The sequence below is a fragment of the Lepidochelys kempii genome, chromosome 3, assembly GCF_965140285.1.
Source record: "Lepidochelys kempii isolate rLepKem1 chromosome 3, rLepKem1.hap1, whole genome shotgun sequence".
In the NCBI taxonomy this organism is placed as follows: Eukaryota; Metazoa; Chordata; order Testudines; family Cheloniidae; genus Lepidochelys; species Lepidochelys kempii.
The window spans coordinates 132,650,516-132,662,719 of NC_136382.1; the positions used below are offsets into that span (position 1 = coordinate 132,650,516).

Consider the following 12,204-nt stretch of genomic DNA (forward strand, 5'->3'; position numbering starts at 1 on the left):
ATTCTCCTCCTCACCCCCCCATCCTTATCCCTAAAGTTAGGCATCTAAATGAAGAGAGCCTGGTTTCAGAAGGTGCTGGGCGTCCTATTGGAGTCAATAGGAATTGCACATATGGAGCAGCAGCACTTGCAAGATTACGCCTCTGCCAAAAATTAACAAAACTTACTTTTTTGTTTTTATTTTCACACACAGCCTGTGGGGGGGAAATGATCCAGTTCACAATTTTTAGTAAGTACAAAGAGAACATTTTACATCCACCTGTATTTTGGCAGCCACAATCTTTGTTGTGAATCATAAGCCTTTGTAAGCTTGTTACATACCAAAATTAATATGGTTACCACTGCTGCTGTTTCTTTCTTGTTTTCCCCTTTCCATTTGGCTCCCTCATTCTTTTTCTGACGCTTCCCCTTTCTTAACTTGTTTGTTTCTCAGACTCTGGCCAGCAGGTTGGAAGGAGCTGCACCATCCTCCTGAGCCATCGGCTATGATGGTCCCATGAGTTAGTCATTTCCATCCTAGCTGACATCCTTGGTGAAACATCTCACTGCAGGAGCATGTCTCTTCCAGCTGCCAGAAGCAGAGATCTGTTAGGCTCTGAATGCAGGTTGGTTTTTGCTCATGACTCCGTTTTGAGAAATGCTGCTGAAACTGGTGGGTCTGGGTGGGCTTCTGTTTAGTTCAATGTGCCTACATCCTATTACAACCATTGTACCATGTGACAGTGGGTGTCTGGATGGGCTGATAGGGCTCAGGTTGTTTCTGCAGACAAGTAGCCCCTGGTTATTTTTAGGTTTGTAATCTTCACAAGCCAAAGTAAAGTTTGGCAAGCAGGGAACATGTTTCTAGTTTAGTAGAGTCATTCAGGATCACCATTTTCCACCAGTTTAGCCTCTTTTTACCCCACTTAACATCATTTTTAAAGGCCTGTTTGCAAAACCTAGCAGAGGAGTGTTTGCCTACAACTTCTTCTTCAGCCAGTCAATGCCTCCCTGAGTACTGGCCAGTACTGATGTCATGTATCTTCTCCCAGCTCCTCCCATAGGCCATCAGGCTGACACTTTGGTACTATTGTGCCTTACCTCTGCTCTCTGCGATCTGAACTCTGAGCCCCTGCTATTAGATTTCTAAACCCAGTTTCTAATATATTTTTACTATAATTACCTTCCAGGGTTTCCCTTTTATAATCACAGTCGCCCCTCATTATTTAAATAAACAGGTTTCTATCATGTAGGATCTGCCCTTCATTGCCAAACAAGATCAGACAGCTCATTAAGCCCAGTGTCCTATGTTGCCCCCCTTGGCCTTGCTTAGCTTATGATAGGGGTGGGCAAACATTTTGGCCTGAGGGCCATATCGGGGAATAGAAATTGTATGGCGGGCCATGAATGCTCACAAAATTGGGATTGGGTTGCAGGCTCTGGGGTGGAGCTGTGGATGAGGAGTTTGGGGTGTGGGAGGGTGCTCTGGGCTGGGACCGAGGGGTTCAGTGGGCGCGCGGGGCATCAGGGCTGGGGGTGGGAGTTGGGGCGTGGGGAGAGGCTCAGGGAGTGCAGGCTCTGAGCTTCGCTTACCTCAAGCGGCTCCCGGAAGCAGTGACATGTCCCTTCTCTGGCTCCTATGCAGAGGTGCGGCCAGGTGGCTCTGCACACTGCCCAATCTGCAGGCACCGCCCCGCAGCTCCCATTGGAGTGTGTAGGAGCCAGAGCGGGGCCATGCCGCAGCTTCCGGGAGCCGTGTGGTGGGGCCCCCGACCTTGCTTCTTGGCTGGAGCACTGGAGCAGGGCCGAGCCGTGTGGTGCAGCCCCCAACCCAGCACCCCAGCTGGAGAGGGGCCAAGCCACATGGTGCGGCCCCAACTTTGCGCCCCAGCCAGAGCAGGGCCCAGCCGCGTGGTGCGGCTTGCGGGCTGGCTTAAAACGGCCCACGGGCTGGATCCGGCCCACGGGCTGTAGTTTGCTCAGCCCTGGCTTATGACATAGGCACTGACTCCGTGAGTGCTCAAGAGCTCAAGTACCCGCCGAAAATAAATCAGCCGATCAGCTGTTTGGTGACTTGGGGAGGCATTTGGGGGAGGGCAGAGAGCAGTGAGCGACAGGCAGGAGCCTCAGAGGGATGGATAGAGCAAGGTTGGAAAGAGGTAGAGTGAGGGTAAGGCCTTGGGGAAGGGGCGGAGTGGGGTGGAGCACCCCCAGGGAAAAATAAAATGCAGCGCCTATGGCTTATGATATCTGGTTGGACCATGCTCCCATTTGTCCACTCGTCCCACAGCTCTTTGCTTTTCTTGCCACTCTTCCCTGTAGGCATGATACTGTCTCCTACTGCACAAGGCCACTACCTTTTCCATGTAATCCTTCCTCTAGACCCACTTCTACCAAGATGCCAGAGGACATTGCCAACAGAAATCCAGCTGGGGATAGTTAATAATTTTTAAAACCAAACTAAACCCCTTTGATTGTATGTTGTATCTCATTCAATATTTGTTATATCTATTCTATATTTTAATTAGTGACTTAGATGATGGAATGGTGAATACACTATAAAATCTGTGGATGACTCCAAGCTGGGAGGGGTTGCTAGCACTTTGGAGGACAGGATTAGAATTCAGTGTGATCTTGAGAAATTGGAGAATTGGACAGAAATCAACAAGATGAAATTCAATGAAGACGACTGCAAAGTAGTACGCTCAGAAAAGAAAAATCAAAGCACAACTACAAAATGGGGAATAACTGGCTAGGAAGGTAGTATTGCAGAAAAGACTCTGGGGGTTATAATGGATCACAAATTGAACATGAGCCAACAACGTGATGCAGTTATGAGAAAGGCAAATATTGTGGGGTGTTTTGTGTGTTGTATGTAAGAACTGAGAGGTAATTGTCCCAATCTACTCAGCACTGGTGGGGCCTCCACTGGCGCATTGTATCCAGTTTTGAGCACAACACTTTAAGAAAGATGTGGACACATGGGAGAGAGTCCAAAGGAGAGTAACAAAAATGATAAAAGGTTTCGAAAACCTGACCTAGAAGGAAAGTTAAAAGAACTGGGCATGTTTAGAGAAGAGAAGGATGAGAGGGGACATAATACCGTTCAAATATGTCAAAAGTTGTTATAAAGAGGATGGTGATCAATTGTTCTCTATGTCCACCAAGGACAGGACAAGAAGTAATGGGCTTAATTTGCAGCAAGGAAGATTTAGGTTAAATATTAGGAAAAGTTTTCTAATTCATAGAGAGAGGTAGGCACTGGAATAGGTTACATAGGGAGGTTGGGGAGGTCATCGGTCTATCACTGAAGGTTTTTAAGAACTGGTTAGGTGTAGGTATACTTAGGCTATGTCTACACTACGCCCCTTACAGGGGCACAGCTGTGCCACTACAGCCATGCCGCTGTAAGGTACATAGTGTAGCTGATTTTTGTTGTCGGGAGAGAGCTCTCCTGCCAACAAAATAAAAATACTCCCAATGAGGGGCGGTAGCTTTGTTGTGGGGAAAGAATTTCCTGCTGAGAAAGCACTGTCCAAACCAGCGCTTTTCGTCGGTAAAACTTTTGTTGGTCAGGGTGTGTTTTTTTTTTCACAGCCCTGACCAACAAAAGTTTTATCAACGAAAGTGCAGTGTAGACATAGCCTCAAACCTGTCCCAGCATGGGGGATGGATTAGATAGCCTCTTGAGGGCCCTCCCAGCCCTACATTTTATGATTCTGAAAATTGGACTAACTGTGGTGTCAGCTCAAAGTACTGGACATCAGTTTACTAGTTGTGCTGGGGATGCAAAGAGCAGATGATGTTTCACTTCTATTATTCTGTTTTTATAATGATCTGCATTACGGCAGTGCCTTTAAGTCCCAACCAGTGTGCTAGGTGCTCTGTAGACACATAGGGAGAGACAATTCCTGCTCCAAAGAGTTTGTAGTCTAAATATACAAGACAGACAAAAGAATAGAAGGGGAAAGAGAGGCATAGATAGATGGAAGGAGAGTGATCACTTTAGATAAGCTATTGCCAGCAGGAGAGTGGGGTGGGGGGAGGTATTTTGTGTGTATAAAAGATCTTCTACACTTTCCACAGTATGCATCCGATGAAGTGAGCTGTAGCTCACGAAAGCTTATGCTCAAATAAATTGGTTAGTCTCTAAGGTGCCACAAGTACTCCTTTTCTTTTTATAGATAGATGAAGTGACTTGTCCAAGGTCCCACAGCAGGCCAATGGTAGGGGCAGGTCTCCCAACACTAGACCACACTGCCTCTAATCTTGAAATCCTTTTGTACACACACGCCACCAGTAAGTACACAGGAACCAGCTCAGATCCCTTTGTCGATATATCTAAATGTAAATAGTATTTGTATGCACCTTTTACCTAAAATATTAACAAGCAAAATTCAAAAGGTAGGTATAATACTGTTCATTTAAAATATCTACAGAGAAATTCAAATCAGCTTTAAAAAGTGATGCTTGTATCCACTTTCTTTTGCGCTACATATTTTCCCAGCCTGTCTTCCCTGTTTCAGTGTGTATCTGTATTTGTGCTGAAATAAATACAGCGAAAATCATCAGAGATATACATCACCTGCTCACTTTAATAGTAAAGTGAACGTATATGAAACCTCTCCTGTGAGTCCTGCCAAATGGATAACAGCAGAACACATTTCACTCATAACATGTAGCATGAGCAGTCAGACAGGTCAATGCTACCATCTTGTGGTGTGAAATATTTTCTCTTTTTTTCCCTGTGCTTTCTCTTCCTTAAGGATTCCAATTCTGCTTCTGCCCCTTGTGGCTATAACTTTATACACTTGTTGTCTGTCATGTTTCTCCATATATGTGCAGCAAAAGATGAGCTTGAATGTGAGCTGAAAGAATGATTATTTTAGGAACTGGGAGTCCAGCATCTCATGTATAATAAATGTTACTTAATGGGTGTGGAGTTTAATAAAGGAGTTGCTAAGTAAGTTAGACCCCAGTTATTGTTGTTTATATCTATAACAATAGCTCCTCGATCCCCCAACTGGGGATGAAGGTCCGATTATGCTCAGCATGGTACTCACACAGGGTAAGAATTTTCAAAAGTGCCAGAGTTACTTAGGAGAACAAGCCACTGAGGAGCACAAGGCTCTGTCCCTGAGAACTTTCAATTTATATTTACAACAACATAACAGGTGCTATTTAATTACCTTAAAAATTTTGGGGTATAATTTGCGTGAAAGACATACAAAATTTGCATTGTATTGGAAGGGAGGCCTTTGTTAGTTGTGCTGTGAGAGCTGCTATTGTGGCTGTAGCATTAAAGAAGGGAGGAGGGAGTAAAGGATGAATGTTGATAAATTAGCTAAAAATGTTTAAATCCAGTCTAACAGATCCTGTACTCTGCAGATATTGGTCAAAAAAGCTGCAGAACATCTGTCAGTAAGCATTTAGAAGTGAGTGTTGTTTTAGCTGTTGATGCTCTATACCATTGTGTCCAGGCCATTTTTGGTAAAACAAGGTGGTAGAGCTCTGTAAATTATGTACAGAGAAAATATGTACAGGTTCTGCTACCTGCTGTCCAATAAAAGGCAATGTCCATGAAGAGCTTAATTTTTAGGACTTAACCTTGAAAACACTTAAGTGAGCAGTCTTTGCTTGCATGACGCCATTTGAAGTCACTGCTTTCATACATAAGGATTACATGTACTAATAAGTGTTTGCAGAATTGAACCCTAAATTACCTTCATTTACATTATGAGCATGTTACCTGTGCAAGAAGTTTATGAGCCTTTTTGGATGTTGAGCTTTAGGTTTAAATCAAACAAGTGGGGGGAGAACCTCAGAGATACTGTGGTGGTGGGTGCTCCAGGCAATCCTAAGATTGAACCTATATGTAACTTACAAATCACAAGACTTCACATCTATATATATAAAATTAAAGTGCTGGAAATATCACTGGGAAGATGTATTTCTTTGTAGAGGTGGTGAAAAAGTTGCTTATGAGGCACATCCCTAAAGAAGATGTATTAAAGTACTGGAACTTTATTTAAGCCATTGTTCTGTGGGTGCAACCCTGCAAAGGCTGAGTGGCCTCTGCAAGCTGGGCTCCATGGGAGCTGAAGCTGTTCAGTACCACACAGGACCAGGCTCTCAGTCATAAGGTAATCCATCCCAGTAGTTATATTGTGTTCATCACACTCAAATCTGAGCCTCTTTAGCCTCCTGTAGCTTCAATGGGGCCAGACACCACTCTGTAATACAAAATGCTTTTGGGATTATTGTTGAAGAATGTGTTGCTGGCCTTATTGGAGACCAGGTACAGTGACATTGCCTTGGGGAGAGATCAGTTTTGAGAGATGTTTTCCAGACTGTTTCTGCCTCAAACCAACTTAACAAAGACTGGGATTTTCTCTGGGGCCAACGGAAGTTTGATGTCCAACTCCCATTGTATTTAAACATGAAATGGGGCACTCAGTCCCTATAAGCCTTTTGAAAACCCTTGCCAAAGTTCCATGTGGTGCTGACAGCAGTAGTCCTCCAATGACACACATACTCTTATTAGAGTCGTTAGGAGTTTGTTTGAGTACAGACTTGTAGGCATTGGCTCTGAGTTTTTTAGTTCTTATGTGCAACAGGAAAGCAGTGAGTGGGGTTCTATGAATTGTAGACAAGCACATATAAGTATCTGACATACTGATGTTCAGCTAGTAATAAGAAAAGTTGTAAGACTCCTGAAGAGTAACAGAAAAATTAGATAATAAAAACTACACAAATAACCCTCTCTGCTAAGACAGCTTTCTGGGGCTGTCTGGAGCACCCGTGGAGAGATGGTGCTTATGCCTGGCTTCCATGGAGAGATGCCTTCCTACAGAGGCAATGCATGGTGGGTCATGTGCCTCCCCGCTTTGCTGCTTGGTTTGTACTGAGCATGCTCACATGGACAGAGCATGCTCAATAACACTGCTGAAACTGGCTGCTCTCACTCTGACCAACCACTTATTGGCAGGCATGGTTCGTGTCTACCTTCCTACCGCCTTTGTGTGATCTCTAGGGGGATGCTGTCCCTGTGCTATCTCTTAGTGCAATGCTGTCTCCATAACATCGCTCATCATAATGTTCCCTGTAAGCCATTTTTCACTACATTCAGCATCACAGACAGAGGCAACAGTCTGGGTCCTCATGCTCCTAACCCACCTATAGTGATTTCAGTTCCAGCGGTGCAGTGTAGGGGCATGTTGCCACTGCCTCTGTGTTGTCTGTTGTCACTCAGGGCAAAGAAAGTACAGTTTTATTGTCTTTTTGTTACACAGTAAGGATTATAACATTTCATTACCCGTACCCACAAAACTTAAATGAATCTTAACCAAAATGACCAAGTTGTTCATACCGGGATGATGGGAATAATCAATGCTAAGCTGCCAGCATCTTAACAATGGGTTCCCTCCTCACCCCATGAGGGGGTCATTGCCCCCCCCCCCCCCATGTTCCTTGATGCTCCCCCCTAGCCCCATCCACCCCTGTCCCCTGACTGCCCCCTGAACCAGGCAGGAGGGTCTCGTGGGCCACCGTAGTGGGTGCCCACCCCACCCCTAAGAGCCAGAGGCGGGGAGTCCCGGAGGTGCTTACCTGAGGCAGCTCCCAGGAAGCATCCGGCAGGTCCTTCTGGCTCCTGGGGGCAGAGGAGCGTAGCTGGTAGGGAGCAGGGCGTGCAGCTGCTCCCCCAGTGATCACATCAAAAGTGGCGCCTTAGGCGCCAACTCCGTGGGTGCTCCGAGGCTGGAGCACCCACAGGGAAAATTTGGTGGGTGCAGAGCACCCACCGGCAGCTCCCTGCCCAGCCCCAGCTCACCTCACCTCCGCTCTGCCTCCGCCCCTGAACGCACCAACCTGCTCTACTTCTTCGCCCCCCTGGCTTCCCGGGCATCAGCTGTTTGGTGGGAAGCCGGGGAGGGCTGAGAAGCAGGTTGTGGCTTCCTGCTCAGGCCGAGGATGGCGGAGGTGAGCTGGGGCAGGGAGCGGTTTCCCTGCGCGGCTCCCCCCACCCCTCCCGGGTTACCTACTGTGGTGCGGGCAGCCCTTCTTGCGCCCCCCCGCCCCAGCTCACCTCCGCCTCCCTGGGCCTGAGCGGGAAGCCGCAGCCTGTTTCTCAGCCTGCACCAGCTTCCTATGCAAACAGCTGATTCGCAGGAAGTCTGGGGTGGGGGGTGGAGAAGCAGAGCGGGGCGGTGTGTTCAGGGGAGGAGGCAGAGGCGGAGTGGAGGTGGGGTGGAGCTGGGGCAGGGAGGGGAGCTGGGGGTGGGTGCTCTGCACCCACCAAATTTTCCCCTTGGGTGCTCCAGGGCTGGAGCACCCAAGGAGTTGGTGCCTAAGATGCCACTTTTGGCCAGTTAAATTTAGAAGACCTTGTAGAACCGGTTGTCCCTCGCAGAACATCCGGTTCTAAAAGGGCTTCTAAATTTAACAACCGATTCTAGCGAACCGGCTCCAGCTCACCACTGGGAACAATATGCACATAAGGTCTGGCCCATTCCACCTCTTCCTCCAGTTCACCATTAGATGGCAGCAGAGAGCTCCTTCCCCAGAGCTCCAGAGTTGTTGCAGGCAAGGAGTAATTTTCTATCCTGTGGTGCTCAAAACTGGAAGATAAATATCACTATGGAAATTCAATACAAAGTAAGCTTTTAAACTGAAATGACTAGATTTGCTAGCATTGAGAGGAACACAGAGGTCACATATCAGTAAAAATATCCTATAAAATCCTTCTTTGTACTTCCCCGAGCCTCTTCCATGAAAACAATTAGTGGATACTCTAGATTTGAATGCTATGACTCACTCCCACAATTCAGTCAAGTTTTATGATCAGGCAATTGCTTGATTTAGTGAAGGGAAATAAGCAATTGTGAGAATTTCCTGCCTTTTCTTTTTTGCCTCTTTGTAATTTTTCTGTACATTATATCACAGGCACATATGATTGCAGCAGGGACTTCCAGATGCTATTAGGGGAGCTCACTCTTCACGCAGCCTTTATTCAAAAAACCTTTGTCCAACAGCGAATGCACTTCAAAATATTTGTCAGTGCTCTGTAGTCCAGCTGTTGGCACAATACCATTTTTTATTAAAATTATTAATCAATCTGTAACCACCTAGAGAATAATAAGCTTATAAGGAATAGTCAGCATACAATTGTCAAGAACAAATCATGTCAAACCAACATAATTTCCTTCTTTGACAGAATTATTGGCCTAGTGGATGGGGGGGGAGCAGTAGACGTGATCTATTTTGATTTTAGTAAGGTTTTTGTCACAGTCTCACATCACATTCTCATAAGCAAACTAGGGAAATGTGGTCTAGATTAAATTACTATACTTAAAGAGTAGTTATCAATGATTTGCTGTCAAACTGGGAGGGGGTATCTAGTAGGTATCTGCAGGGGTCTGTCCTGGGTCTAGTACTATTCAATATTTTAATTAATGACTTGGATAATGGAATAGAGGTTATGCTTATAAAATTGCAAGCACTTTGGAGCACAGGATTAGAATTCAAAACAACCTTGACGAATTGGTCTGAAATCTAGGAGAAGACATTCAATAAGGACAAGTGCAAAATATCTCACTCAGGAAGGAAAAATCAAATGCACAGCTACAAAATGAGGAATAACCAGCTATGTGGTAGTACTGCTTAAAAGGATCTGGGGGCTACTGTGATCACAAACTGAATATGAGTCAACAATGTGACGCACTTGTAAAAAAGACTAATATGGTTGTAGGGTGTAGTAACAGGAGTGTCGTGTACCATTTGGGAGGTAATTGTCCCACTTTACTTGGCACTGGTGAGGTCTCAGCTGGAGTACCGTGGCCAGTTGTGGGTTCACCACTTAAGGAATGATGTGGACAAATTGGAGAGAGTCCAGAGGAGAGCAACAAAAATTATAAATGGTTTAGAAAACCTGACCTATGAGGAAAGATTTAAAAAATGGTCATATTTAGTTGTGAGAAAAGAAGACTGACGGGGGACCTGATAGCAGTCTTCAAATATGTTAAGGGCTGCTATAAAGAGGAAGGTGATCAATTGTTCCCCATGTACCCTGAAGGTAGGGCAAGAATTAATAAACTTAATCTGCAGCAAAGGAGATTTAGGGGAGATAGTTGGAAAATCTTTCCAACTATAAGGGTAGTTAAGCTCTGGAATTGGGAGGTTGTGAAATCCCTATCGCTAGAGGTTTTTAAGAACAGGTTGGGCAAACACCTCTCAGGGATATTCTAGGTTTACTTGGTCCTTCCTCAGTGCAGGGTGCTGGTCTGGATGACCATTCAACGTACCTGCCAGCTCTACATTTCTGATTCATAATTTTTTTAATAGTTGCATTGCAGGTTGGCGTCAGGGAAGTAATATTTCCACATATGTATCGTGAATTTATTGATTTTTTGCATAGATGACCTGTGCCTGCTGACCGGGGGGGGGGGGCACAAGCCCAGAAAAGCTCAAGTCACACCCCTACATCCTCCAGGCAGTCCTCCGCCTTTTGGAAAGCCGGCCCCCCACTTCTGGGAAAGCAGCAGCCCCTACCTGCAGCTTCCAGCTGTTCCTCTCCCTCTTCCAGCAGAATTAAAGCAGCAGCACCCCTAAGCAGCTCTCAGCTGTTCCTCAACTCCTGCCTCTGCCTCTCCCTGTTCCTGCCCTGTGTAGCTCACTAGCTCAGCTGCTGTGCAGGGAGGGGGCCTGGTCACACCATGTGACCCAGCAATCTGTGAGGGCATGTGACCCCTCCCCACCCCCACAAGTTGCCTCTGCTTTTTTGCATATTTGTAAATCTCCGTTAAAGACAATGACCCCCACTAAAGCAATTTTAAAATTGCTAATATTCACCACAATATTACGTGTTAACTCCATTTAACTTTACAAACCACGTGCAAGATTTTAATAGTAAATATTTTGCTGGGCAGTAAATCTATAAATATTAAGGGGCTGTAATTTTTGTACAGCTGTGTAGCCTTCTCTAACTTCCCCAGTATACTGCTAATAAAAGAAACACTTCAGTCTTGAAACAATGCAAGATGCCAGTGACACTGGAAAACTGAGAGGTTTTTTGGTGGTATATGTGAGGGGGGAGTTCATCTGTTCTAGCAGAAAAATCTCAGAAAAGTTGGCAACGAATCAGGTCCTAAAAAGGAATTTTAAAAATGTAAATTAGAAATTCTATATGTACATACTTTGTCATTTGGACTGCAGCTTCCCTATTTGTTCTGCTAACAATTGCACAGAACGTTCAATTTGCATGGTTGTTCCTTTTTCCTTTCGCTGACTCCTGACCAACTGAATCTCTTTTGTTGTCACTACAAAAGGCAGATAAGTTTGAAGAGTATTAGGAGTAGAGATGAGTGAATATTTTTTTTTATTTGGTAACAGTTCAGAAAAAGATTGAAGCAAATCTGAATAAATTCAGATATATTATTTCTGAATTTTCAGTGCATCGATAAAGTCTGTTTCAGGTCTGCTCTAGAGTGGGGATTCAAACCTGGGTCTCCCCTGCCCACGTGTCCCCTAACTACTGGGCTAAAGATCATAAAAGTGGGAGGGAAGCATCAGCACTGGGTCACCACCACGGCATCCTCTTCTGGCTGGTTTGTGAATGGCTGGAACTATTTGTGTCAAGTTCGCTAATAGTTTTGGGTTGACCCAAACTGTTTTTCATCAGATAAACTCCTTGTCCAAAAAAATTTGCCCAAGTCTAATCAGGAGTGAACTGGAACAGTAACCCTATATCTAAAGTAACCTGCTCATCCAAGGGATCCTCCAGATCTGATGGGAGACCTAAAGTTCTACTGATCATTAATGGGAAATCCCACCCTGTTTCACAGGAAATGTGGAGGAGATGGCTTCTTCTGACAAGCAGCAGTTGCTCCTTCATAATATTATGTGGAGGGAGAAATTGAAGGTTTTGGTGCACATCACCATGCTGCTCAGCTATCCCCTTTTGCCTTCTCTCTGCCTCTTCCCCATTCCCAGACATTTGTTTTTTTTGTTTTTTTTCTAACTAGGGATATTAGTTTTAGGGATAACTCTTCTCCAGTTTCCTTTCTCTCGCTTCCTTTTCTCTCATGATTCATCTCTTCTTTCATTTCCCACTTTTCCTCTTTTGACTTCGTCCTTCCATTGCTCTTCCTTCATCCTTTCCTCTGTCTCATCATATACTCCCTCTTCTCCCTTTTGTTTGCAGGTCCATTTTCACAAGGGCTGAGGCATG

At 45.2% G+C, this 12,204-nt stretch overlaps 1 protein-coding gene across 1 annotated transcript in view; it reads left to right on the forward strand.

Moving 5' to 3' along the window:
• Window positions 1–470: 470 nt before the first annotated feature.
• Window positions 471–12,204, forward strand: part of DISC1 (DISC1 scaffold protein) — a 383,371-nt gene continuing 371,637 nt past the window's right edge. Inside the window, exon 1 of the mRNA XM_073338073.2 lies at window positions 471–604. The gene's annotated coding sequence lies outside the window, so the exon portion shown is untranslated. The remainder of the gene's footprint in view (window positions 605–12,204) is intronic.